Source organism: the organism of the source record quoted next, unplaced genomic scaffold (assembly GCF_019419815.1).
Source record: "Pyrus x bretschneideri cultivar Hongxiangsu unplaced genomic scaffold, Pyrus_bretschneideri_v1 Contig21, whole genome shotgun sequence".
Lineage (NCBI taxonomy): Eukaryota > Viridiplantae > Streptophyta > Magnoliopsida > Rosales > Rosaceae > Pyrus > Pyrus x bretschneideri.
In genome coordinates, this window is record NW_025999513.1 from 2,913,272 (window position 1) to 2,940,446 (window position 27,175).

The 27,175-nt window shown below is 36.5% G+C and overlaps 1 pseudogene; it reads right to left on the reverse strand.

Annotated features, from left to right (window-relative positions):
• Positions 1-1,256: 1,256 nt before the first annotated feature.
• LOC103961168 lies at positions 1,257-24,612 on the reverse strand (annotated as a pseudogene).
• Positions 24,613-27,175: the final 2,563 nt, after the last annotated feature.

Genomic DNA, 27,175 nt, shown 5'->3' on the forward strand with positions numbered 1-27,175 from the left:
ACTAATGAATATCATGCAAGATGGATGCAAGCATCAAAGGCTACATTAAGATTTATCTCAAGGTAAGTTTGATAGAGTTGCATTGGAGTGAGAATATTGCCCAAATGATTAAGAGTCCTTTAGATTGATGAGCAAGCACTTCTAATACCACAAACATTGCCTCATGCATACTAAGAAGCCAATGTATACATGCTATAGACTTCCCACCTCCACATTTAGAGTGGAGAATAATCACCAAATCATTAACACCTCATCTTTGAGAGAATATCAAGACAAAACTACTCATTTAGTCCAACCTCAAACTCTTGGCCTTTTTTGAGAAAAATCAAGCCAAACTCATGATAATCCCCTTCTCCAATTCAAGCTAAAAATATCTCTAAGCACATATGAACATGAAATAATACTAGCTGGTTTTTTTTTTTTTTTTTTTTAATGAAATAATTTTGTAGCATAAAGGATTTTACATTGAGACAATTTTACATATCGAAAGTAGGTTCTTGCATAAAAGAATTCTAATAAAATCATTACGTAAAAATAATTACCCACATACACACATACGTATAACTTTTTTTTTATTATGTTTTTTTATTTTTTTAAATATGGGTATTACACAGCTCCCCTAAAGATGTTTTTGGTTAGTTGTTTATTGTAATCATCAAGAGAGAGACTTTTTATTATCATGCACGTTTTTAAGAATTTGTCAAATTTTTTGTTTTCACTTTGCGTAAAGTAATGTTTTATATACGTTCATCATTTTGAGATCAAGGCTACGCGCCCCCATTTTGAACTATCTTGATTTTAAAAATTCTAGCAAGGCTTTTTTTTTTTTAATCACGGAAGAGACTTTTTCTTTTATATGCATGCCTCTTTTTCTCCAAAGATAAGTTTCGAAAGCTTTCATTGTCATTGATCTGAGCCAATTAAAAAGACAATGTATTCAGATTTCGTTTAGAGCTTTGGAGTTTTGCTTTAACCAAGGTATATTTACTTGATGTAATGTAGAGCAGTGTATCCATCAATTTGACTGCCATTATTTTCATCCATGTTGCATACACCACAAGAGTAATCCAATGATTTGATTTCCATTGCTAAATAATGACAAATTGAAACTATTTTTCAAGTTGTTAAAAATTAGAAAGCAAACAACTTTTCTTCAAAGATTGAAGCTCAATGTTTTGTCCGAAAAGTTGATGTATGAAAGGTTCAACTGATCGCCGATGAGAAGGAATAAGACACATTGAAGGACGACAAATATGTCACAAGTTAGGTCTGGCTTTTTGGGATAATAGTGAAGTTGAAGAAGTACAGCGAGACTAATCTCTTGGTTCTCGGCTTCTGCCATCCTAACCTCTCCAAAAAGTCTTCGATCAACCTACAATTTCGAAGTAAAACAAATTAGAGGTACCAAGCAATTGCAGACCAAGAAACCAATGCCATTTGCAAGTGAACTCACATGCTGTAGATGGACTTCTATGTGGATTCAAGCTCATGGTCTGGGAATGATTCCTCTAACTGGAAACTCAACCAAACATAGAGATCCAAAACCTCCAATTTTGGCACCAACAGAGGAACTATTAGAAGCTCACCTCATAGAAAACTTGTATCTTTTGGTTCTAATCCTTACTAACGAACAAATAGTACAGACTCAGATATTTTTAGGTAAAGTGAGATCTAAAGTGATTACCACAACTGAATCTTACGGGTTAGAATTTAGTAATTTCCATGGACTGGGAGTGAACATACCACTGATGAACTTTGAAAACTAGAATCCCATATTCCTCACAAAACAGGTAATCTAAGTAAAACTATATTACCTTGTGAATGGATTCAAGCTTCTTAAGTGCAGCTTCCGTTTTTGGTACCTCAAGTGACCATGGCGTGAATATTTCCCGGAGCCAAACATGCCCCTTTGTGCATAATTCTATGCAAACTATAATAGGACATAATGGTTGGTTTCCGATAAAGAATAAACAATATGCAACACTTGAGAATAGTATTTTAGTGTTACCTCCATAAAGCCCTGGGATGAAATTTCATCATCCATGTCAACTGGGCTGCAAATCGCAATGATCAATGAATCTATATTGAGCAAAGTTATAAAAAAAATCTACCAACCATGCATGGTGAACTAAATTCTTTAAACCAATGAGATAACCTAGCGATAAGGCATTCTAAACTTACAAAGTCAAACTCAAGCAGAAGTTTTTACCTTATGCAGAAAAGGTAGTTATCATGCAACCTAAGAGGCAACACATCGATAACAGTAGCAGCTTTCTAATCAAGGTGATGTTGGAAGTATGCCCACAAAGCCACTCATTTGATGTAATAGCTTTTTGGAATACTTATTGTGTTAAACTTTTATATGTTTAATAGAGGGCAAAGCTTATTGTTAATCACTATTTATAGTATCTTGTGTTTAAGCAATAAGGGAATCCAAGGAATGTATTTGATCTAAGAGACAAGTGATTTAAGTTAGTTAAATTAACGAGACCTTTCTCTTATGTTCATTCCTAAAACGTTCCTAACCATAGGATTGCCAATTGGGCATTGACAATCCGCTAAGGTTAGTATGTGTTATGTCGACTCAAGCGTGAGTATGAACTAGTCTCAAGTCATTTGGTGTTGGACACTAAGCCAAACACATAGGTGCTCGAAAGAGTAATCGAGTACACTGAACAACGATCAAACAAGAGTTCGAACATACATGTCATGTGAGAACTCAATAGTTGCAATATGCAAAGTAGTCCTTTGACCTGAGGCATCATTGATGTCTAATGGTTAGGTCCTTGATCTTTGATTATGTCAACGACATTCCATTGGAGTGTCCACGACATTGTTGGGGTCAAGCTATCTAGTCATGTAGGCATATGAATGCACAACAAGGGATCTCTAACATTCCATGATGGAAGGAGAATACTCTAAGATATGATTCGAGAGTCTTTGGCCAAAGCATATGAATATGACTAAGGAAGATGTTCCAAATCTTATTCAATTGAATCATATAGAGAAGTATCACATTGGATAGTAGACATGAAACAAACTATCACTTAAACAATGTGATTAAGAGTATTATATTAGAGAATGACCGTATTGCATTGTAGTTGTAACTGGATAGGTTCTCCAACCACTTCTACTTAGCTTGGGTAACCATGACATGCTGCTAGGCGTCACCCATGGTTTGTGGAAGCCCTAAAGATTAGCAAACACTAATTTAAGGGAGAATTGAAATGTGGTTTCAATTCACAATCGATCGTTAAGAGTAACATCGCCCACTACCTCGCTAATTGGAACCTAATGGATCGTACACCGAGTAAAGATATAAGTGAAGAAATTATATGAAATGGATAAGCAATTAAATGGTTTAATTGAAGAATGGTCAAGATTAATTAAATAGTTAATTAATTATACGAAACGTTCGTATTGGGCGTTTAAGTTAGTTTTGGGCTTCGGGGCACAAAAACGTTTTGGTCCACAAGGCCCATTATGTTTAAGTTGTATGACAACTAAAACAAAATGGGCAATTAAGCCCAATAACAACTAATGGCCGGCCATAAGGGTGGAGGGTAGTGAACTTGGCTTAATTGCAAGTTTGCCATTCCATTGTGAGGTGGTATAAAGACATCTTTATAGCCATTTCATCCTTAGGGTTTTTCTAATTGAATTTGGGTGAAACAAACTCTCTCATTTTCTTTGAGAACAAATTACCTTAGGTGAGGAACATCTAGCAATCTTTCTTCCCTAAGTCATCCATTTCATCTTCACACAACATCTTTGGTGTGGACACTTAGAGACACCAAACTTTTGGTGTTTTGGAGAACAAATCCTCAAATCCTCAAAGAAGAAAAAGGAGCACTAAAAGGGAGAAAATCACAAGGAAGATCCAAGGAGCAAGGAGGTGACTTGAAGGCCCTCCACTTGGGTGAATCCCTTGTGCAATCAAGGATGAGCTTCAAGGGTAAAGAATCTCTAAAATTCTTATTCTCTTTAATATTGTTAAAGAGTCTTATGGTTCACCATATACTAGGCTTTGAAAGTCATGGCTTTTATGAATTGTTTTTGAATGCATGCCTACTTTAAAGTGTTATTAGTTTGCATATGTATTCAAATGTTCTTACATGTTCTTAGCTAGGACAAAATTTTTCCTTCAAGTGGTATCAAGAGCCTAGGCCTAGTTTATGGTGGATCCTTTTGGGTTTTGTGATTTTTCATATTTTGTGATTTAAGTGTTGTAAATGTTACAAGCTTTGTCCTTGCTTTGAATATAAATTTTACTTGAAAATTTAGCATCTCAAATGTTGTAGATGTATTTCATTAAAGCATGAATAATGGAACTAAAAGTTGGTGCCAAGTGTTTTGGGATTTTCGACCAAATCCAAAGGGTGATTTTTTGGGTTCATGTTAGGCTTGTTAAAATGGTTTTAAAGTGCTTTTTGGAACCCCTAAGTACCCTAGGATATTAACCCTCTTTTGAGTTGTGAAAATTTGAGTTTTTGGTGAAAGAAAACATCCATGGAGCTATTATGAGTTTTCATGTATGTTCTTCATATTTCTTGACGTTCTTACCAAGAACAAAAAGTTTTGAAGTTTTGATTCAAAAGTTTTATGTTTTTCATAAAGTTTTGATTTTCAAATGATGGGTGATAGTTATTGGTGAGATGTGACTAAAAGAAATTTAAAGTTTTATAAAAAACATTTTCTTACAAACCATCAAAGTCACCTTTGTCTCACCTACCAAAAACCACTCACAAAACTTTAGAATTTTTTCAATTTTACAACACTATGGCCGGCCACCTTTGGTAAAAGGTGATGGAGGGACTTTTGTGAAATTATATAAAGTTTTGATACTTTTGTGTATTTGCATTTTGACCCCAAAAGTTTTTTGTTTTAACAAAGTGACCCAAATTGTTGTGGTCATTGTTTTTGGCCCAAAAACAAAATGAGAACAAAAATTGTTTTGTCTCTTTAATGAGAATTTGATTTTCATTATATTTAGTTCCATTTAAATCAATTCTATGGATCCAAAAACCAATTGTTTAAAGTTGCTTTCTTAGTTAATTTAGTTAATTAAGAAAAGGGTGATTATGAACCAAAGGCCTCGATAATTGAGCTATGTGATTGGCCGATTTACATTATGAATACTTGGGTTTTAAGTAAAGTAGATTTGAATGTAATTTGATTAGTTCAAGTTGTTGTAAAGGGCATAAGCCCATTATTTGTGTTGTAAAAGGGCATAAGCCCTTCTTATTCTTTCATGTATTCCTCTTTGTTTATATGTATGCAAATTGGAATAGTTGGGTCCAACGCCCAATAGGAAATAACGGTTTAATTGGATTAAACGCGTAACTAAAATCAACAACTATCTACCTTAAACCCAAGGTCCAACACAAGGCTCGTGTTGGATCATATCAAACGGTTCATAATCATCCTAAAACCTAATATGACTATATAGTCCATATGAGGATGCAATGCGTTCGTTAGTAGTTCCATATAGTCTCGATTGTTTCAACGAAAAAGTGGGAGTATTATATGCTACTAAATCATATTAACTTGGACCAATAGTTATGATAGGGCCATGTTCTTTTAATATGATTAAAATGTTTTTGATGTAGCCCAAAACTACTCCCTCAAACGAATATTAAGTTGATAAACGAGAGATGTTTTGAACATTTCTTCGTAGGCCTTCCACCGTGGTGGGCTCCAATCGTTTGTGACTTGTACATCGGCTTCACCCTATCATGGGGGAGTACAAAGTGCATGCTTACACTCAGGAGGAGTCCATAAACATATGATGAGGTAAGTGTAGGCAACGAGGATAGCCAACATCGTATCATCGTGAGGTTATTCTTGAACCCCTACACGAACTAAGCATGGTGGGAATAACTTAACTAAGTGCAATAATGCCAACATCGTATCATCGTGAGGCAACATTCTCTAGAGGCCAAACAAGATGGGTAATTACAAACGTTGTAAATGAATAAAGCGTTATTCTCTCATCATTATTTTTGCTAACCAACATCGTATCATCGTGAGGTGGGCTTGGTAATGGTGAGTCTCCCATGCCCCGCTAAGAGTTCAATATAACTCTCGAATTCCATTGAGGGATGTGGAGTTTGCCAAAAATAGTGGGTGGTACTATTTGATTCAAGACCTAATCAAGTAGTTAATCAACAATCTAATACGATTTCTGTTATGTTATGTAGTTAACGACATGCCTAAAATACTACCCACCATTATACTTGACAAAATGGCCCAAGACTTTTTCCTAGCATATCTCTCGGATGATTTCACTAAGTTTATTGTAAACTATAAAGTGAATAGATTCGATCATACTTTTAACGAGATGATTGACATGTGCTGTAAATTTGAAAGATGTTTCAAAAAGGACAGTGGGAGTGAAAATGCAAAAACAAGGAAAAGGTTTCTTAAGAAGAAGGCAAAGAAATCCAAAGGAACATGCTTTCATTGTGGAAGGGATGAACGTTGGAAGAAGAAATACAGGGTGCGCATTGCGAGCCTTATGACACGAACTTTTGAAGAGACTATTTCGGTCATAGAAAGTGCTTTTACAGTGAGCTCCAATTCTTGGATATTTGATTCAGGCGCTAGTCAACATATCTGTAATACGATGCAGGGACTAGTAGGGAGCAAGACACTGCGCAATGAGGAGATGGTTGTGCGAGTTGGGAACGGCGCCAAAATCTCTGCAAAAGCAATAGGCACCTACATGCTTAACCTACCCTCTGGGGAAGTCCTGGAACTTAAAAATTGTTTATATTTTCCTTCATGTATAAAGAATTTGATTTCTATATCTAAGCTTTTACGAGATGGGCACTCAGTATTGTTTGACAAAATGAGTTGCACTTTATACTTGAACGGTCGTATTATCTCTCATGGTAATATGATAGAGGGACTTTTTCACCTAGAGACGAATAGTGGGATGCACTGTATTGAAAGCGGGAATACCTCAAAACCCAAAAGGGCTAGAGAAGAAGTTAACCAAGAAAGGATGTGGCATCTTAAACTTGGACATGTGAACCTTGAAAAGATTCGCAAGATGTCGAAAGACGGATATGTCCGCCCATTAGGTAATGACCAGATGGGTACTTGTGAATGCTGTTTGAAAGGGAAGATGACCAAATCTCCATTCACTGGGAAAGGAGAGCGTGCCACTGAAATTCTAGGGTTAATCCACACTGACGTATGTGGACCTATGTCTACTACGTCGAGAGGAGGTTTCTCCTACTATATCACATTCACCGACGATCACTCTCGGTTTGGCTATGTGTATCTTATGAAGTACAAGTCAGAATCCTTTGAAAGGTTCAAAGAATTCAAGAATGAAGTTGAGAAGCAAACTGGGAAACAGATAAAAATCCTAAGATCAGATCGAGGGGGTGAATATCTGAGTAATGAATTCCTAGATTATCTCAAAGAGTGTGGAATAAAATCACAGTGGACTCCACCGGGAACTCCACAACTTAATGGAGTTTCTAAAAGGAGAAATCGAACCTTGATGAACATGGTTCGTTCTATGATGAGTTCTGCTGATCTGCCAGTAACATTCTGGGGATACGCTCTATATACAGCAGCTTACTTGCTTAATAGAGTACCTTCCAAATCAGTTTCACAAACGCCCTATGAGATATGGCATGGAAGAAAGCCAAGTCTTAATCACATTAAGATTTGGGGTTGTGAAGCATATGTCAAGAAGCTTGAAGCTACTAAGCTTGAAGCGAGATCAGAAAGGTGCTATTTTGTGGGATATCCTAGAGAAACTATGGGATATGAGTTCTACCATCCTGACGACCAGAAAGTCTTTGTCGCCAGAACTGCTAAGTTTTTAGAGGACGAATTTGTTCTCAAAGAAACTATAAGTATAACGATGGAAATTAATGAGATTAATGATGAACCACAAATAAGCACTCGACATGTTGACAACCCTGTTCCTGAACCCCTAGCTCCACGTAGATCTGAACGGGTCAATAAGCCACCTAGGAGGTATGGCTTAGACAATGACTTTGCGGAATTGCACCTTCTAGGTGACAATGACACAAAGGAGGACCCTAGAGACTACAATGAAGCAATGTCCGACATTGATTCAAAGAGATGGCATGAGGCCATGAAATCCGAGATGGATTCCATGTATCAAAATCAGGTCTGGACTCTTGTAGACCCTCCAGAAGGTATAGTACCTGTTGGAAACAAATGGGTATTCAAGAGGAAGATAGGCGTTGATGGGAACGTGGAGACTTATAAGGCTAGACTAGTAGCCAAGGGTTACAGGCAACGAGAAGGGATTGACTATGAAGAAACTTTCTCTCCTGTAGCCATGATTAAGTCTATTCGGATTTTGCTTGCTATAGCTGCGTACCATGATTATGAAATCTGGCAAATGGACGTGAAGACAGCCTTTCTGAACGGCTACCTAGAGGAAGAGCTTTATATGGCTCAACCCGAAGGTTTCGTGTCCAAGTCTGAAAAGACTAAGGTATGCAAGCTTCAGAGGTCCATTTATGGACTTAAGCAAGCCTCCAGGAGCTGGAACATTCGTTTTGATACTGAAATCAAATCGTTTGGTTTTACTCAAAACGAAGACGACAATTGTGTTTATCAAAAAGTCGTTGGGGAAGCAGTTGTATTCCTAGTGTTATATGTAGATGACATATTACTATTCGGGAATGACACTGCAGTACTTTCTTCTGTAAAAGTGTGGTTGACCAAAACCTTCCACATGAAAGATTTAGGAGATGCATCTTATGTACTTGGGATAAAGCTCTATCGTGATAGCTCCAGAAAATTAATTGGATTATCCCAATCTATGTACATTGATAAGGTGCTAAGTAGGTTCCAGATGGAACAATCTAAGAAAGGTTTTCTTCCTGTGAGACATAGAATTCACCTTTCTAAGTCCATGGGACCTAAGACTCCTGAAGAGATACGGCAAATGAATACTATTCCTTATGCTTCCGCCATAGGAAGTCTCATGTATGCCATGATATGCACAAGGCCTGATATCGCATATGCTGTGAGCATTACTAGTCGATATCAATCTAACCCAGGATCAGAACACTGGGCAGCTGTCAAGACGGTCCTTAAGTACTTAAGAAGAACTAAGGACATGTTCCTCGTTTATGGAGGAGCGACAGAGTTGCGAGTGGAAGGCTATACAGATGCAGATTTCCAATCTGACGTCGATGATAGAAGTTCCAACTCCGGATATGTATTCACTCTGAATGGTGGGGCTGTCAGCTGGAAAAGCAAGAAACAAAGTGTAATTGCTGATTCCACGACAGAGGCTGAATATGTCGCTGCAGCTGAAGCCGGCAAAGAAGCGTTCTGGATGCAGAAGTTCATCACTGAACTTGGAGTGGTTCCAACCATTACGTCACCAGTAACTTTGTACTGTGATAATAATGGGGCGATAGCTCAAGCCAAGGAACCCAGGGCACATCAAAAGAACAAGCATTTTGATAGGCGCTTTAATATCATTAGAAGATATGCTGCCGAAGGGAAAGTCAACATCCTCAAAGTTGCTTCAGCCGATAACGTAGCAGATCCACTAACGAAGCCAATGTCTCAAATCCAACTTGACCGCCATATGGAAAAGATGGGTATTAGATACATGGGAGGATGGCTTTGAGTGCAAGTGGGAGATTGTTGGAAGTATGCCCACAAAGCCACTCATTTGATGTAATAGCTTTTTGGAATACTTATTGTGTTAAACTTTTATATGTTTAATAGAGGGCAAAGCTTATTGTTAATCACTATTTATAGTATCTTGTGTTTAAGCAATAAGGGAATCCAAGGAATGTATTTGATCTAAGAGACAAGTGATTTAAGTTAGTTAAATTAACAAGACCTTTCTCTTATGTTCATTCCTAAAACGTTCCTAGCCATAGGATTGCCAATTGGGCATTGACAATCCGCTAAGGTTAGTATGTGTTATGTCGACTCAAGCGTGAGTATGAACTAGTCTCAAGTCATTTGGTGTTGGACACTAAGGCAAACACATAGGTGCTCGAAAGAGTAATCGAGTACACTGAACAACGATCAAACAAGAGTTCGAACATACATGTCATGTGAGAACTCAATAGTTGCAATATGCAAAGTAGTCCTTTGACCTGAGGCATCATTGATGTCTAATGGTTAGGTCCTTGATCTTTGATTATGTCAACGGCATTCCATTGGAGTGTCCACGGCATTGTTGGGGTCAAGCTATCTAGTCATGTAGGCATATGAATGCACAACAAGGGATCTCTAACCTTCCATGATGGAAGGAGAATACTCTAAGATATGATTCGAGAGTCTTTGGCCAAAGCATATGAATATGACTAAGGAAGATGTTCCAAATCTTATTCAATTGAATCATATAGAGAAGTATCACATTGGATAGTAGACATGAAACAAACTATCACTTAAACAATGTGATTAAGAGTATTGTATTAGAGAAGGACCGTATTGCATTGTAGTTGTAACTGGATAGGTTCTCCAACCACTTCTACTTAGCTTGGGTAACCATGACATGCTGCTAGGCGTCACCCATGGTTTGTGGAAGCCCTAAAGATTAGCAAACACTAATTTAAGGGAGAATTGAAATGTGGTTTCAATTCACAATCGATCGTTAAGAGTAACATCGCCCACTACCTCGCTAATTGGAACCTAATGGATCGTACACCGAGTAAAGATATAAGTGAAGAAATTATATGAAATGGATAAGCAATTAAATGGTTTAATTGAAGAATAGTCAAGATTAATTAAATAGTTAATTAATTATACGAAACGTTCGTATTGGGCGTTTAAGTTAGTTTTGGGCTTCGGGGCACAAAAACGTTTTGGTCCACAAGGCCCATTATGTTTAAGTTGTATGACAACTAAAACAAAATGGGCAATTAAGCCCAATAACAACTAATGGCCGGCCATAAGGGTGGAGGGTAGTGAACTTGGCTTAATTGCAAGTTTGCCACTCCATTGTGAGGTGGTATAAAGACATCTTTATAGCCATTTCATCCTTAGGGTTTTTCTAATTGAATTTGGGTGAAACAAACTCTCTCATTTTCTTTGAGAACAAATTACCTTAGGTGAGGAACATCTAGCAATCTTTCTTCCCTAAGTCATCCATTTCATCTTCACACAACATCTTTGGTGTGGAGACTTAGAGACACCAAACTTTTGGTGTTTTGGAGAACAAATCCTCAAATCCTCAAAGAAGAAAAAGGAGCATTAAAAGGGAGAAAATCACAAGGAAGATCCAAGGAGCAAGGAGGTGACTTGAAGGCCCTCCACTTGGGTGAATCCCTTGTGCAATCAAGGATGAGCTTCAAGGGTAAAGAATCTCTAAAATTCTTATTCTCTTTAATATTGTTAAAGAGTCTTATGGTTCACCATATACTAGGCTTTGAAAGTCATGAGTTTTATGAATTGTTTTTGAATGCATGCCTACTTTAAAGTGTTATTAGTTTGCATATGTATTCAAATGTTCTTACATGTTCTTAGCTAGGACAAAATTTTTCCTTCAGGTGAAGGTGGAAGCAACGGAGGGAGAAAAACAATTTACCAAAGTCAATTATCATATGTGATCGTTAAGAAGAAATATTACATTGAGGTTGACAAGCATACGAATACTTCACAGTCGGCAATAAAGTAATTGGTTGATAATTTGGCAGTTTGTCAAAAATGTTTCTGCGAACACGTAGGAGAAGAAAAGGAAATGTGTGTATATATATATATATATATATATATATATATATATATATATATATATATCTCATTAAACAAGTGGATTAAAATTCAGTAAAATAGACTGTCAACAATCAAAATAATTCTTCATCAGATGATAATTTTAGTTTTGTTTGAAGTTGTCATATACTCATAGCAAACACAAAAAGAGCAGTCTTGGATTTAAATCAAAATATATCACCTAAAATGTTCAAATCGACTTAGATTGACCCTACCATTTTGAAATCATTTATATCTTGGTTGCAACGAGCAGCCAGAACCAAATTGTTATCGGTGTGAACTACAAGTGAAACATAATCATAGAGTAGCTTTAATAATTTCCCACTAGTCTACTTTAGAATTAGCTCCAACAGTACACAATATTCACCTAAGACCACATGTGACAGATCCATGTGCCTCACCCACTCTCACTGAGCCCCCGTTGGTTGTAAGCAAGCATTTAAGATATATAGCCTATGATAAGCACATATGGCAATATATAAAGGATCAAATGAAAACCAACCAATATTTGGTAGAGGCCACATTCTGGGTGTAAACATGAATCAATATACATAAGATCAAGGGTAGGAAATAATCCAGCACTTTGCAGTATAGCAACCGCACCCAGTTAGAAGACAAACAACATCATACTAAACCACAAACTGATGTCTAAAAGTGGATGTAATGAACATTTTCATTATAGTATAATCACCTCAAGAGTCGGAGATTAGGATTCTAGCGATGAATGAAGCAAGGACAAATCATCTGCATTTAAACAAGTCACTTTACCAACATGAAATTTTGATCCATACCTGCCAGCTCTTCCTACCATAAAAACAATATGTCCGTCCTTGTATACAGAATTCATCATTTCAATGTAAGAGAATAACAAGTTACCACTTGCACCAAATAAATGTATGTTTGTGCAAATTACAAAGTTTATGACATAACACACAACAGTACCTGCAATTTGTTTGACCTCTAGTACAGTGAGCTCCCTCATCTCAAAACTATCAAATTTCATCATTGTTGAGAATATGATCCGTGAAATGTTCAAATTAAGACCCATCCCAATGGCATACCTTGCCACGAGAACATCAAACTCATTGCTTGCATCATTAATCATGGTTGCCTGCAGTCCTAAAGGGTATATTAACTCATAAAATGTGGTGATATCAAAAGGTTGAAATTATAAATCAATAATCACGACCACAAATCCATAATTAAGTAGAAATCTGAATTTTACTTTTTCTCATAACATGAGTGTAGCATGATAGTAAAACGCTTGTAACTAAAGGAAATCATTTGTAGTTTGGCAAGATGAGCTTTAAATACACAAAAAGGAACTAGTACCTATCTTGTTCGAGTCTCAGGTGGAAGGGAACCATAAACAACCGAACAAAGATGTTTTCCCACAGTTTCAGTTTCTTTCTAGCAATACAATAGATGATATAAATTCACTTTGACAATTTAGTACAAAATAATTTGGTCAATAAATAGAATAAAAAAAGAAAAAGAGTATCAACACGAGTTGAAATAGCATCGGCACTAAAACATTAAAAGAATTTCCTTTCTAAAAGCTGAGAAATAAAAGTGAATGTTAAAATATTAGAGATGCACAATCTATTGAGACAATTGGGATTGACACTTTTAATAATAGCATGATGCTTTATCAATCAATGACCAGTTTGGACTCACGACTGTCCTTTAATTCCCAATTTCTTTCAAGCATCTCTCTTCCCAGCCTTATCTCCCATGTACCTCAAAGTATAGAATCTTATCATTATCAAGATGCTTCAAAGCTTATTCTGAGATAAATTTTTATTTTTCTCAACCAACAAACATAAGTCATGCAATTCTCATACCCTGTCAATCAATCTAACAAGATCTATCCTTTAGGTTAACCCAGCCTGTTAGAAACTTGGATGTTACAACATCTATTTCGCCCTCCAGAGAGGATCTTATAACACATCTAAGTTCTAGAAACTCTTCTACCTAAATATAGTTATCCATGAAGCATGCCTAGAATGCTAAAGAGTTCACACCATACACAAATAACCTCACAACTGAAGGACAAACCATCAAGCAGGAGAAAATTAAGGTAAGAACATGGACGGCCAGAAAAAAAATGTTGAAAAGATATCTTCGATTAAACATAAACCGCACACACATGCACCAATATATTTCATGGCATACCAAACAAATACAAAAGACTGCCATCACTACCTTTAATTTGTATATTTTATGGCGTGAAAAAGTTACAATGCAGTCACCTATCTTTATATTAGAAAAAGAACCGAGAGGAACTTTCATTGGAACAAGAGGAGAAAGTCTCTCATAGAAGTGAACCTAAATCAAAGCCACAAACAAGAATGCTTCGAGAGAACAAAGAGAATAACATGAGACACCAGCATGGCATTGAACAATTAGGCTCAAAAAAGCACTTAACCAGTAAAATATCATTCATATATCAATCAACGATACTATACTTTGTTGAATAATCTACGAAAAACATGTGATAATTCTCAAAATTTCTCGGAGTAACATTCAGACTCTTTTGTTCCCTTCCTCTCAAGCATACAATTAAATTTTCCTAAGTGAAAACCAGAATAAATATAAAGGATAATACCCTGCATACACTTAGCTTCTGGCTAAAATACTTGTAGATGTATTACTGATATTGCATAAGGCTTCTAATTATTGTCAGTCTTTTTGAATTAAAGTGAAATGAACTTACAGTTTGGATATAATATGGGATTAGTAAATACATACAACTTTATTAATAGTTGAAAATTGAAATGAATAAAATCCATGCACAACGAAAAAAATCATTAATAAAGAATTATTTAGCATCCTTATCACTCTAGTCTACAACCAACTAATTTACTAAACAAGAAAATACTTGAGACAATCTGGCTGCAAAAATATCCTATTACCTCAAAATGATCACCAGTCACTTTTAATATTTCCTGAATAAGAGGAACAAAAGCTGGTCTCCACAAAGGTGAAGTTCATCTGCAGATATTCCTAATAGAGCTCGTGTGAAAGAAAAACCCCTTGTCTTACAACTCAACATCTGGTCCAAAAAAAAAGAAGAAGGAACACTAATCAATTAAGAAGCAATGTTCAGGACAATAGTATTTCGCTATGTGGCAGAATGCATGTTGACTTGCAACCGTAAGGAAATTAGCTACCTCAACACAGACCTCACTTAGATGGTAGTATTTCTGTATGTTCAGGACAATGTATTTTTCATATACCTCAATAATTATGCATTTCCACATAACACGACAATCTCAATTTGAACAACACAAACTGATCTTTAAAATCTTTTTGAAAAATGGTAGAAAGCAAATCTCTAGAGCCTACATAATAAAACCAACTTGCCTGAATTTCATCAACAATTTCGCAGTGGTAGCTGGAAGTTACATCAGCCATTTCAACCGTCACAACCTTGTGTTTTGCACCATCAATCTCGTCTCTCTCTTGTCCTATAATAAGATCACAAGGAACTTTTGCCTTGTTCAACCGTTTTGTAACCTCCCAAGCCAGCAATCTCAGATGACCACAATATATTCCTGCAAAGAAGGAAAATGAATGAACTATGTTCACAGATGTGTTTGCATTATCATAGTAGTTTCCCATTGTTGGAGTATGTGGCCAAGTGGACAAGTGTCCAAAAGACCTTTCGGCTAAACAAACCTAAAAAAGAAGGTGGACAACACATTTCCTTGTTTTGGGGAGGAAAAAAGGGAAAAGGTGTTTTTGTTCTCTTCAACACCCGTGGGTGTTGGTTCAATATAGAAATATAAGTTGCCCTTTGAAGCAAAAAGAAATGGAGAGCTCATTTCGGTTTTGAAGAAAAAGGAGAGAAGAAAGAGCTCCTTTTTTGCAGAGAGCAAGGGAGAGTTGTAGAGAGCCTAAAACAGAAGAAGAAGTTGTTGCTTCATTTGATTGGTAATCATCAACCAAAGTAATTGTTGTTGTAATAGCTTTGAGCTATATGTATAGAGAAGAAATTATTCTTTATATTTCTTTCTCTATTTGTTTCTTTGGTGTGTGAGAGCTATTGGGTGTATTGGGCTTTTGGGTTGTGAGATTGTCAACACTTTGTAAACTCCCATTTGGTTGATAGTGGATTATTGGGTGAGCTCCTACTGCTCCGAGGACGTACTCCAGTTACACTGACTGTTGAGAAACCTCGTTAAAATCTTGGTGTCTTTTATATTTTGTTCTTGCATTTTCATTTGATAAATTTCCTTTGGGTTAGCTTGAGTTGGTTCCATTTAGTTTGGTGCTATCCTAGCACAACAATTGGTATCAGAGCACTGGTTGCTCTTGGGTACTGTCTAATTGCCAAAAATGTCAGACGGGCAAGATGAGAATCCTTTTGGAAGCAGCTCCAGATTTGCAAGAACTACGGTGCAAAATGCAAAGTTCGAAGTTGAAAAGTTTGATGGCACAAACAACTTTGGGATGTGGCAATGTGAGGTCAAAGATGTGTTGGCTCAACAAGATCTACTTGCCGCTTTAGGAGAGAAGCCGGAAGCTATGTCGAAGCCGGAATGGGAGAAATTAAATTTGTGGGTTTGCTCTTCAATTCGGTTGTGCCTTGCAAAAACTCAGAAGTATTTTGTGATGCGGGAGACATTGGCAAGTGTGTTGTGGCAAAAATTGGAAGACAAGTATATGACGAAGAGTGCAGAGAACCGGCTACACTTGAAGAAAAAGCTCTATCGCTTCCAATATAAAGAAGGTACAAAAATGATTAGACACCTTGATGCTTTTAATAAGTTGATTGCCGACTTGTTAAATTTAGATGAGGATATTAAGGATGAAGATAAGGCCTTAATATTGTTGAATTCCTTGCTGGACTCTTATGAGCATTTTGTTACCACTATTATGCATGGTAAAGAAACTGTGAAATTTGAAGATGTGTCAAATGCCTTGATGAATTATGAAATGAGGCATAGAGATAAAAATCATGATAGTACCTCGGAAGCTTTATTTGTTAGAGGTAGATCATCGGAGAGAAGATCATCTTCTAGTAGGAAAAAATCACAGTCTCGACCTAGAGGAAACTCTAAAGGTAGAAAACCTTTGGAAAGGGATGAATGTGCCTTTTGTCGTAATAAGGGCCATTGGAAGAAAGATTGTCCTAAATTGAAGACCAAAGGTAAAGAAAGTTCTGAAGCTAATGTTGCTGAAGTTGAAACAAATTTTTCTGATTTTGCTTTAACCACTTCCTCATCATTTGATTGTACTACTAAGTGGGTGTTGGATACGGGTTGTACTCATCATATGACTCCTCACAAGGATTGGTTTTCAAGCTTGAAAGAGTTTGATGGCGATGTTGTGTTCATGGGAGATGACAATCCTTGCACAACAAAAGAGATTGGTACAGTTCGTTTGAAGTTGCATGATGGCATGGTTAAAGAGTTGACAGGTGTTCGGTATGTACCGAATTTGAAGAAAAATCTTATTTCTTTGGGAACTTTGGAAGCCAAGGGCTTCAGGTTTCATTCAGATGGGCAGACATTGAAGGTGACTTATGGTGCACTTGTTGTGATGAAAGCTCCTCGATGTGGCCATTTGTATTTATTGCAAGGAAGCATTGTGACAGGTGAAGCATCTGTAGTCTCAGAAAATATGGGCACATCCGATTCTGATACTACTAGATTGTGGCATATGAGATTAGGCCATGCTGGTGAGAAAGCTCTACAAGGGCTTGTGAAAGAAGGTCTTCTAAAAGGTGCCACGACTTGTAAGCTTGATTTTTGTGAGCATTGTGTCTTGGGGAAGCAAACTAGAGTGAAGTTTGGTACTGCTGTACATCTGACGAAGGGCATTCTTGATTATGTGCATTCGGATGTTTGGGGTCCTACAAAGACTCCCTCTTTGAGTGGTAGACATTGGTTCGTGACCTTTGTTGATGATTATTCAAGAAGGTCTTGGGTCTACACTATGAAGCACAAGAGTGAGGTGTTGAGCATTTTCTTAGGTTGGAAGAAAATGGTTGAGAACTAGACTGGGAGAAAGATTAAGATTTTGAGATCGGATAATGGTGGTGAATACACATCCGACCTTTCTTTAAAGAGGAAGGGATTGTGAGATATTTTAGTGTCCAGGGAACTCCACAACAAAATGGAGTTGCAGAAAGATTGAATCGAACCTTGCTTGAGAAGGTTAGATGCATGTTGTCTCAGTCGGGTTTGAGCAAGTCATTTTGGGCAGAGTCAGTTACTTATGCATGTCGCATCATCAACCGATTACCCTCAGCTGCTGTTCAGGGTAAGACGCAATGGAGGTATGGACTGGAAAACCTTCTACTGATTATGATTATATTCGTATTTTTGGTTCACCTGCTTATTTTCATGTAACTGAAAATAAACTTGATCCTAGAGACAAAAAGGCTATCTTTCTTGGTTTTAGTAGTGGTGTCAAAGGTTACAGGTTATGGTGCCCGGAGATGAAGAAACTTGTAATCAGCAGAGATGTGACATTTGATGAAGAAAATATGTTCAGAGACTCTGAAAAGAATGTGAAAGATGTCCAACAGGTGGAGCTTGAGAAAGTTGCCTCTAGTACTTCAAATCCTATTTCCGCTGATGTCGAAGCCACTACAAGTGAAAAAGTGGGAGACCATGAGGATGTTGAAGAAGTTGAACTTGAAGATTCTATTCAAGTTGAAGAGCAAGTTTCACTTCAAGAGTCTATTGCCAAGAACAGAGGAAAAAGACAAATTAACAAGCCAGCTCGGTAAAATGACTATGTTGCTTTTGCTGTTCCTATTATCACTGATGAGATTCCATCCAATTTTGAGGAAGCCATTGAGAGTGAGGAAAAGGAGAAGTGGTGCAATGCCATGGGTGATGAGATGAATTCTCTCTTGAAGAACAAGACTTGGGAGTTAGCTAAATTGTCTAAGGGTAAGAAAGCTATTGGTTGTAAATGGGTGTATGCCAAGAAGGAAAATGCTGATGAGAAAAGCAATGTAAGATTCAAAGCAAGATTAGTTGCTAAAGGGTATGCACAAAAGGAAGGCATTGACTATAATGAAATTTTTTCTCCAGTTGTGAAGCACTCCTCAATTCGCATTATGTTAGCTCTTGTTGCACAATATGATCTTGAGCTTGTGCAACTCGATGTGAAGACGGCTTTCCTACATGGTGATTTGAATGAAGAGATCTATATGTGTCAACCAGATGGGTATAAAGTGAAAGGGAAAGAGAATTTGTTTTGCAAGTTGAAGAAATCACTTTATGGCTTGAAGCAATCTCCAAGACAATGGTATTTGAGGTTTGATAAATTTATGAGAGGCCAAAATTATTCTAGAAGTCAATATGATCATTGTGTGTACTTCAAGAAGTTGCAAGATGGGTCTTTCATTTATTTGTTGATATATGTTGATGATATGTTGATTGCCTCAAAGAATGTCGAAGAGATCGAGAAATTGAAGAATCAAATGAAGAATGAGTTTGAGATGAAGGATCTTGGTGAAGCAAAGAAGATCCTTGGCATGGAGATCACTAGAGACAGAGAGAAGGGTTTGGTTTGTTTGAATCAAAGACAATACCTTGAGAAGTTGATTCGGAAGTTTGGAGTTCATGATTCAACTAAACCGGTTAGTACCCCTTTGGCTCCTCATTTTAAATTGAGTTCTCTACAATGTCCTAAAGCTGATAAGGAGAAGCTGCAAATGAAAAATATACCATATGCAAATTTGGTTGGGAGTTTGATGTATGCAATGGTATGCTCTAGACCAGATATTGCTCATGCAGTTGGCATGGTGAGTCGATATATGCATAATCCTGGTAAAGAGCACTGGCAAGCAGCTAAGTGGATATTGAGGTATCTCCATGGTACTCAAGATGTTGGTTTATGCTTTGAGAGGGATGACTCTGGTATTAGTCATTTTGCTGTTGGTTATGTTGATTCAGATTATGCAGGTGATCTGAATGAAAGGAAGTCTACTACAGGCTATGTGTTTACTATGACTAAATGGCCAGTTTGTTGGAGGTCCATTTTGCAGTCGTCTGTTGCCTTGTCTACTACAGAGGCTGAATATATGGCAGTTGCTGAAGCTATAAAGGAGGCCATTTGGATACATGGACTGATTAGAGATTTGGGGGTTAATCAGAAGCAGGTGGAGGTGCATTGTGATAGTCAGAGTGCCATTTATTTGGCTAAGTATTAGGTTCATCATGCGAGGACTAAGCACATAGATGTGCGTTATCACTTTGTTCGTGAAGTAGTTGGTGAAGGGGAGATCATTCTCCAGAAGATTCCAACTAAAGACAACCCCGCTGATATGTTGACTAAGGTTGTTGGTGTAGCCAAGTTTATTCATTGCTTGAACTTGGCTCACATTTTGCCTATATAAAGAAGGCGTTGAGCAGTAGGAGTTTTGAAGCATTTTTGCTTATCATGGCGTCTTTCGGAACTTGGCCAAGGTGGAGATTGTTGGAGTATGTGGCCAAGTGAACAAATGTCCAAAAGACCTTTCGGCTAAACAAACCTAAAAAAGAAGGTGGACAACACCTTTCCTTGTTTTGGGGAGGAAAAAAGGGAAAAGGTGTTTTTGTTCTCTTCAACACCCGTGGGTGTTGGTTCAATATAGAAATATAAGTTGCCCTTTGAAGCAAAAAGAAATGGAGAGCTCATTTCGGTTTTGAAGAAAAAGGAGAGAAGAAAGAGCTCCTTTTTTGCAGAGAGCAAGGGAGAGTTGCAGAAAGCCTAAAACAGAAGAAGAAGTTGTTGCTTCATTTGATTGGTAATCATCAACCAAAGTAATTGTTGTTGTAATAGCTTTGAGTTATATGTATAGAGAAGAAATTATTTTTTATATTTCTTTCTCTATTTGTTTCTTTGGTGTGTGAGAGCTATTGGGTGTATTGAGCTTTTGGGTTGTGAGATTGTCAACACTTTGTAAACTCTCATTTGGTTGATAGTGGATTATTGGGTGAGCTCCTGCTGCTCCGAGGACGTACTCCAGTTACACTAACTGTTGAGGAACCTCGTTAAAATCTTGGTGTCTTTTATATTTTGTTCTTGCATTTTCATTTGATAAATTTCTTGTGGGTTAGCTTGAGTTGGTTCCATTTAGTTTGATGCTATCCTAGCACAACACCCATTAATAACTAGGTAAACTAAATAATCAGTATCACTGCAAGTTTAGCCTCACAACATACCAGATGGACTTGATTCCAGTCACTTCAAAGCATTGTACGTCTTACCACTATTTGTGGTACCCATGTGCAGAATAACCTTGCACTGCTTACTTTGAGAGGGATTTTTGGGTGTACCCAGCACACCAAAAAAATTTGGTGTACCCTCACTCATAATGGTGAGGGTGCACCAAAAAAATTTGGTGCACCCTCACTTTTTGTACACCAAAAAAATTCTAATGAGTGAGGGTACACCAAAAAAATTTGGTGTACCCGGTACACCTAAAAATTTTCCTTACTTTGAGCCTTTGGATACCAGGTACGAGGAGAACTGAAATATGACCATATTCAATTATGAGGATATTATATGTGCATGAAAGTAAGAATTTTATCATTAAAAAAAGAATACAAAGAGGAAAATGATACATCGTTGGATCGTAAATTGCTTTTAACTACAGCTTTTATGTAAACTCAAGCTTTGTCTCCATTTATCCACATACCATACAAAATGACTGACCCAAAATTAGAGAGATCCACTAAAAGATTGAGAACTCACATTATATAAGGTCCTAAAATTTTCATCCTACATACTACAAACAACATTATTAAAGAATGACTGTTTAATGTAGCCAAATTAATGTGCAAAATCTAAAAGAAATAGATTACCAAAGTGAAAACACAAAAGAAATAGAAAAAAAAAGCAACTCATCTAGAAGACTAGAATATTATGCAAGAGAATAGGAAATTGGTAGTTATACTTTGATTCTTATAAGAGCATCCCCAGCGTGGGGTTTAGCTCGGGGGACGGGCTCCAAAACGGAGGCCCGAGTGAAGGTGGATCGGCTCCAGCGTTGGGAAGCCGGGGGGAAGGGGAAGGCCTGAGGGCCAGGCCCGTGAGGAATTGACAGGCCTTGAGCCCGGGGTGGGAGTGACGCCATGCTGACGCCAGGGTGGCGTCAGCCTATTATTTAATTTTTTTTGTGTCAAGCGCGTGCACCCCACCCGCGCGTGGGGGCGCGTCCTGACACTTTAATTAGAAAAAAAAAAGTTTTGTCTGTTACCGTTGGGAAGCCACGTGGCTTCCCACGGTACGTTAGATCCTAACGGTCACTTAATGTGGACCGTTAGATCTCAACGGTAAAAAATTTTAAAACTGTCAGATTTAATATCCACCGTTCGATCTGAGATCAACGGTGGATATTAAAATGCTTTATAAATTAAAAAATAAATGAAAAAATAGTTTAAAAAATCTGAAAAGTTACCGTTGTGACACGTGGCACAATCTGGAGCGTTGGAATTCAAATTTTTTTATATCCAACGGCAGAGATTAATTAATTGAATAAAAATTCAAAAAAAATGTAAAAAATTAAAAAAAATTCAAAAAAAAATCTGAAAAAAATTGTAAAAAAAATTGTTTTTACTTTTCTATAAATACCTTCTCATTATCATCTACCTTCACAACAATTTCATATTTTCTCAACCACTTTCAATCACATTCCTTTCTTTGTCTCAAAGTTTGAATCCATTTTTTTTCAACAAAATGACCACTGGTGCAGGTACGAATTGGTCGCTTATTGAAGATGTTGCGTTGTGTACTAGCTGGGTTGAAGTTACTCATAGTTCGCTTACGGGTAATGAGATGCAGTTGCGAGAAATGTGGAGTCTTATTCATACCAATTATCTTGAGAAAATTGGTGGGAAAAGAACCAAAGAATCGATGTCCAGTCGTTGGAAATTACTTAGCCAATCGTTTAGTACGTGGAGAGACGCTTTGGCACAAGCTAGTAATAATATTCGAAGTGGGGAAAATTACTCGGATATGGTAACAAGATATTATTATTTATTGTTTGTATTCTTTATTTGTTACGTACAAAATTTATTATTTATTGTTACTTATTTGTTACATTATAATTATGTTGTTTGTTACATTATAATTATGTTATTGTTACTTATTTGTTACATTTATTTGTTACATTATAATTATGTTGTTTGTATTATTTATTTGTTACTTATTTTCATTAAAATTAATGTATATATATATATATATTTGTTAATTATTTTCATTATTTACTAAACTTGAAGCCTTCTTATTTGCTTTGTTACTTATTTTCATTATCTTTGTTACTTATATATATATATATATATATATGTATATATTTGCTAGTTACTTATTTTCATTATAATTATTTATTTGTATTATTTATTTGTTACTTATTTTTATTGTGTAGGAACTTCAAGCACAAGCTTGGTATGCTGCCAAAACCAAAGGCAAAAATAAATCATTCAACCGGTGGGAATGTTGGAATATTGTTAAAGATTGTCCTAAATTTAGAGTTGTGCCAGTTGGTCCAGAAGTGCACATGAACAGCAGAAAGAAACAGAAACTATGAATATTGAAACTGATTTTTGTGAATAAGGAAGCAGAAATTATGAATAATGATAGAGATCTTGAGAATTTTGGTGTGAGATTTGTGAAGATGGATGATGGATTATATAGAGGATTCAGAAAGGATTAGGTTCTGCATAATGCCACGTGGCATGCCGTCATTCGTTAAAAATCTGATGGAAATCTATCATCCAAGATTGTTAACAGATTATGACACGTGGCATGCCGTCATTCGTTTAAAATCTGATGGAAATCTATCCTCAAAGATTGTGAACCGATTATGACACGTAGCGCGACGTGATTGGTTAATAATCTTATCAGAAATCCATATTATAATTATTTATTTTGTATTATTTAATAATACTTAGGATAATGACACGTGGCGCACCGACAACGATTAAAAATCTTATCCGATATTACATTTAAAATTATTTTGTATTAATTTTATAAATAAAAAAAATACTAATATTTTATTACCTATTGCCAGGGCTATAGAAGTGTAACGGTGGAGATGCAAAATCTATTGCCAGGGCTACTTACTGTTCATTAAGGGCAATTACTGTTCATTAGGTGGATTGAATAGTGTATTGCCAGGGGGGTGGGCTCCAACGCTGGAGTTGCTCTAAGTCTTACATAATTTGCAATTGCATATCCAAGGAAAACCTAGTTTCAATTTTCAACAGTTGTGTGGAACAAAATTCGTATGTCATGTCAGTAAAATCAAGATGTGTTGTACCACTGGAGCTGCTATACTATTTTCTTTTTATCAACAACATTAATCAAAGCCATGACCTTCAATTCCAAGTGCAGGCAAGAAGGCCCCACAAATGGTAAATAATGTATCCCTCATATTGCAAAATAAGAAATTTAACTATTGGTACAATTAACATGATCAGATCGCCTAAGTCAAATGGTTTCATTAGCCTCACGAATGCAGGGATTAGAGATTTCTCAAGTTGCACAAATGAAGCATAACATTCAAAAATCAAACCTTTTTCTAAGCTAACGTATCTCCATTCAGACTGAATGCAGAATGCAAAGTTCAATACTTGTGCCCAATTTAATCCCACTACAATCAAATTTCTCTACTTTCATATCCTAAAAGAAGAACATCTCAAAACCAGGAAAACGAGAGAAAACAACAACTTCTTAGAGCTTGCCTTTTCCCCAACATTTTCTGAGCAACCAAACACCTTATAAGTGCAAAACCAACAAGCTAGAGACAAAAAAAAAAAACCCCATATTCCTGTAAAAGAAAAGGTGGGTTTGGAAGAAGATACCTTGGAGAGTGTGAGAAACTTCCACAGCTGCAAGTCTTCAGGAAAGTATCAATGATGCTGCCATTGTTTCTAGGTAGAGAATTGAGATTTTTGCCAAAACAAAAGAAATTGATGCAAAAAAAGCTTCTGTTATTGTTGTGTTTGTGAGAATTGTCAAACAAAAACTAGAAGAAAAGCAACAATTAATAAAATCACAATTTGTTCTTGTCTCTCGAACACCCAATGTGCAAAACTCACGTTCTTCGGGTTCGCTGTGGGACTTGGTTTGGTTTTACTCACTCGACTCACAGTTTGGGTCCTAAAGTTAGAAATTTGTAAGTATTATTGGCTATTAAATGACTAACAGTACAAACCCTCACTATCATTGATGATGATATGGAGGTCAACGTGCCCAATGAAAAAGGGTTGAAGACTCCAAAATCTTGTATTGTACCCTATAAATATCCTTGTATTCAAGCATCCTTTTGGACATCTAAGGTTAGGCACCGGTCGATTTTGTTCAATTTAGATCACGATTTGTTCAGCTTAATAATAAATTACAATTATAACATAATTAAAATGACTTATTGAAGACCTAATTAAGAAGATTATGCTTATTTACAACATTTTTGAAATTCAACTCGAGTCTCACTTAACTTCTTAAAAATTAAATTTTGTCAATTAATTTTTCAAAACTCAAATAGCATCTAAATTTGCTTCTACTGTCAAAGTAGGATCCACTATCTTTAAAATTATTTAAATGGCACAAATATGATCCATTGTTGTTGAGATGTGTGTCACGTGTCTCCCAAAGGTTTTGTTAGAGCCTTTTTGTTCTTATTTTGCAAAGAGAACTTTCACTCCTCTTTTTTTTTTTTTGTTTTTTAGTTTGACAACTAGTATTAGCAGGTTAAATTGTTATGAGAAATGATTAGTGGGAATCAAACCCCACAAGAGTGCATATGCATGATTGCTTTTTACCATAGCCGAAGTTCTAAAAACGCTAAGCATTAGTAGGGTGGTGGGCTGTGACCTAGCGCCTAGGCGGATTTAAGTAAATTTATTCTATATCATATAAATAAGTGTATGCTTACACTTAAAAAATACATAATTTTATTGGGATACATAAATTGCAAAATAGAATGACAAATACATAATAAAGTATTAGAACGTAATGAAAACATTGGGAACAATCATATAATGTGTATTCAGTCAAGTATTTAATAAGTCTCTTACAATTTATTAAAAAAATGTAAAATGAAAGTTATTTAATTTCTGTTAAAATGAGAGTCGCGACCTAAGTGGTGCCTAGGCGGATTTGGGCATGCTAGGCGGGCATCTAAGCAGGTCTATGTACCATTTCTTAATTTTAAAAGTGTAAATATGAATTAGGACGGTGGTCAGCCGCCTATTGCCTAGGCGGAGCCTAAGTGTCGCTAGATAAGAATTTTTAGAATAGTGACCACAACAGTAAAACACCATCTTCAACTTTTATTAATTTTTTCATCCACATTCACTTGTGAAATCTTATCAACAATGTGTTTTATTGTTCCACTAACCAATTTTGAAGGACATATTCAAGGATTTTGATGGTAGAAAGCATAGTTAGACAAATTGAATTTCAAGGGTTAATTTGTTAAAAAGTTAGACACAACTCAATACACTTTAATACCAATATCGCCGTTCACATCGTTGGAATCGTTCCATGTATGTCGTGTATTTGTACTTTGTTTATTTATCACCCGTTTGATGTCAATCAAATGACAATAACAACCTCTGCCAAATTCTTTCCACACTTTTGCAAATGTACAAAGCCTTAAAATTCATACCTAACGATCCAACATGGCCGAAATGACAAGGATATGAAGGGGCTTGGATATATTGGACACCCACTAAAGGATCTTCTAAATGCACCCAACTGTTTACTTATATAGAACTCAATATACGTGATGACTTGTGCCTCTAGTGGTAGTGAGCATTTGCCCTACTCCTCCTCTAACCTCCCTTGTCGGTTGTCACAAAGTAAACAGAACAAATCGGATGTTTCAAGAGTGACAACTGATGGGAGCATTATAAGGCGGGGAGCAGAACCCTCCGGCCAACGGTCAATTTCTTTCTTTTCTTTCGATTTTTTTCAATTAACAGATAAATCACATTGAGGGGAAAATTTGAAAATTTTAGAAGAATAAATTTTGGAGGTCAAGTGTAATGATCAAATCCTTGAGAGCACAAGGAAATCCCCGGAAAAAGGATGAACAAACTGGCCCACTTCTTAGCTGAATGGTTTGTAGACAGTCCACTTCATCTCCAGGTGGGCTGCAAGAATCTACATTCTAACTCATTGGAAATGAGCTTATTTCTTTGGTTTTGCGGTACCTTTATTCGGTACTCTAGCCATGAGGCAATTGTATATTGCTCGTTAAGGAAAACGATTTTTGCACCCATATATTTACTATTATTTTTTTAACTTATTTGAAGGCCATGAATAAACATCGAGTGGAGATAAAAAGGTGTGGCGAAAATCACTTTCCTAAACTTAGTTTCATGTATTTTACCGACATGTCGTCGCAATTATAGGACCATCCTAGTGTTCCATGTTTCGACATCAACCATATGCCCCTTCTCTCCTCTCCACAGGACCATATATA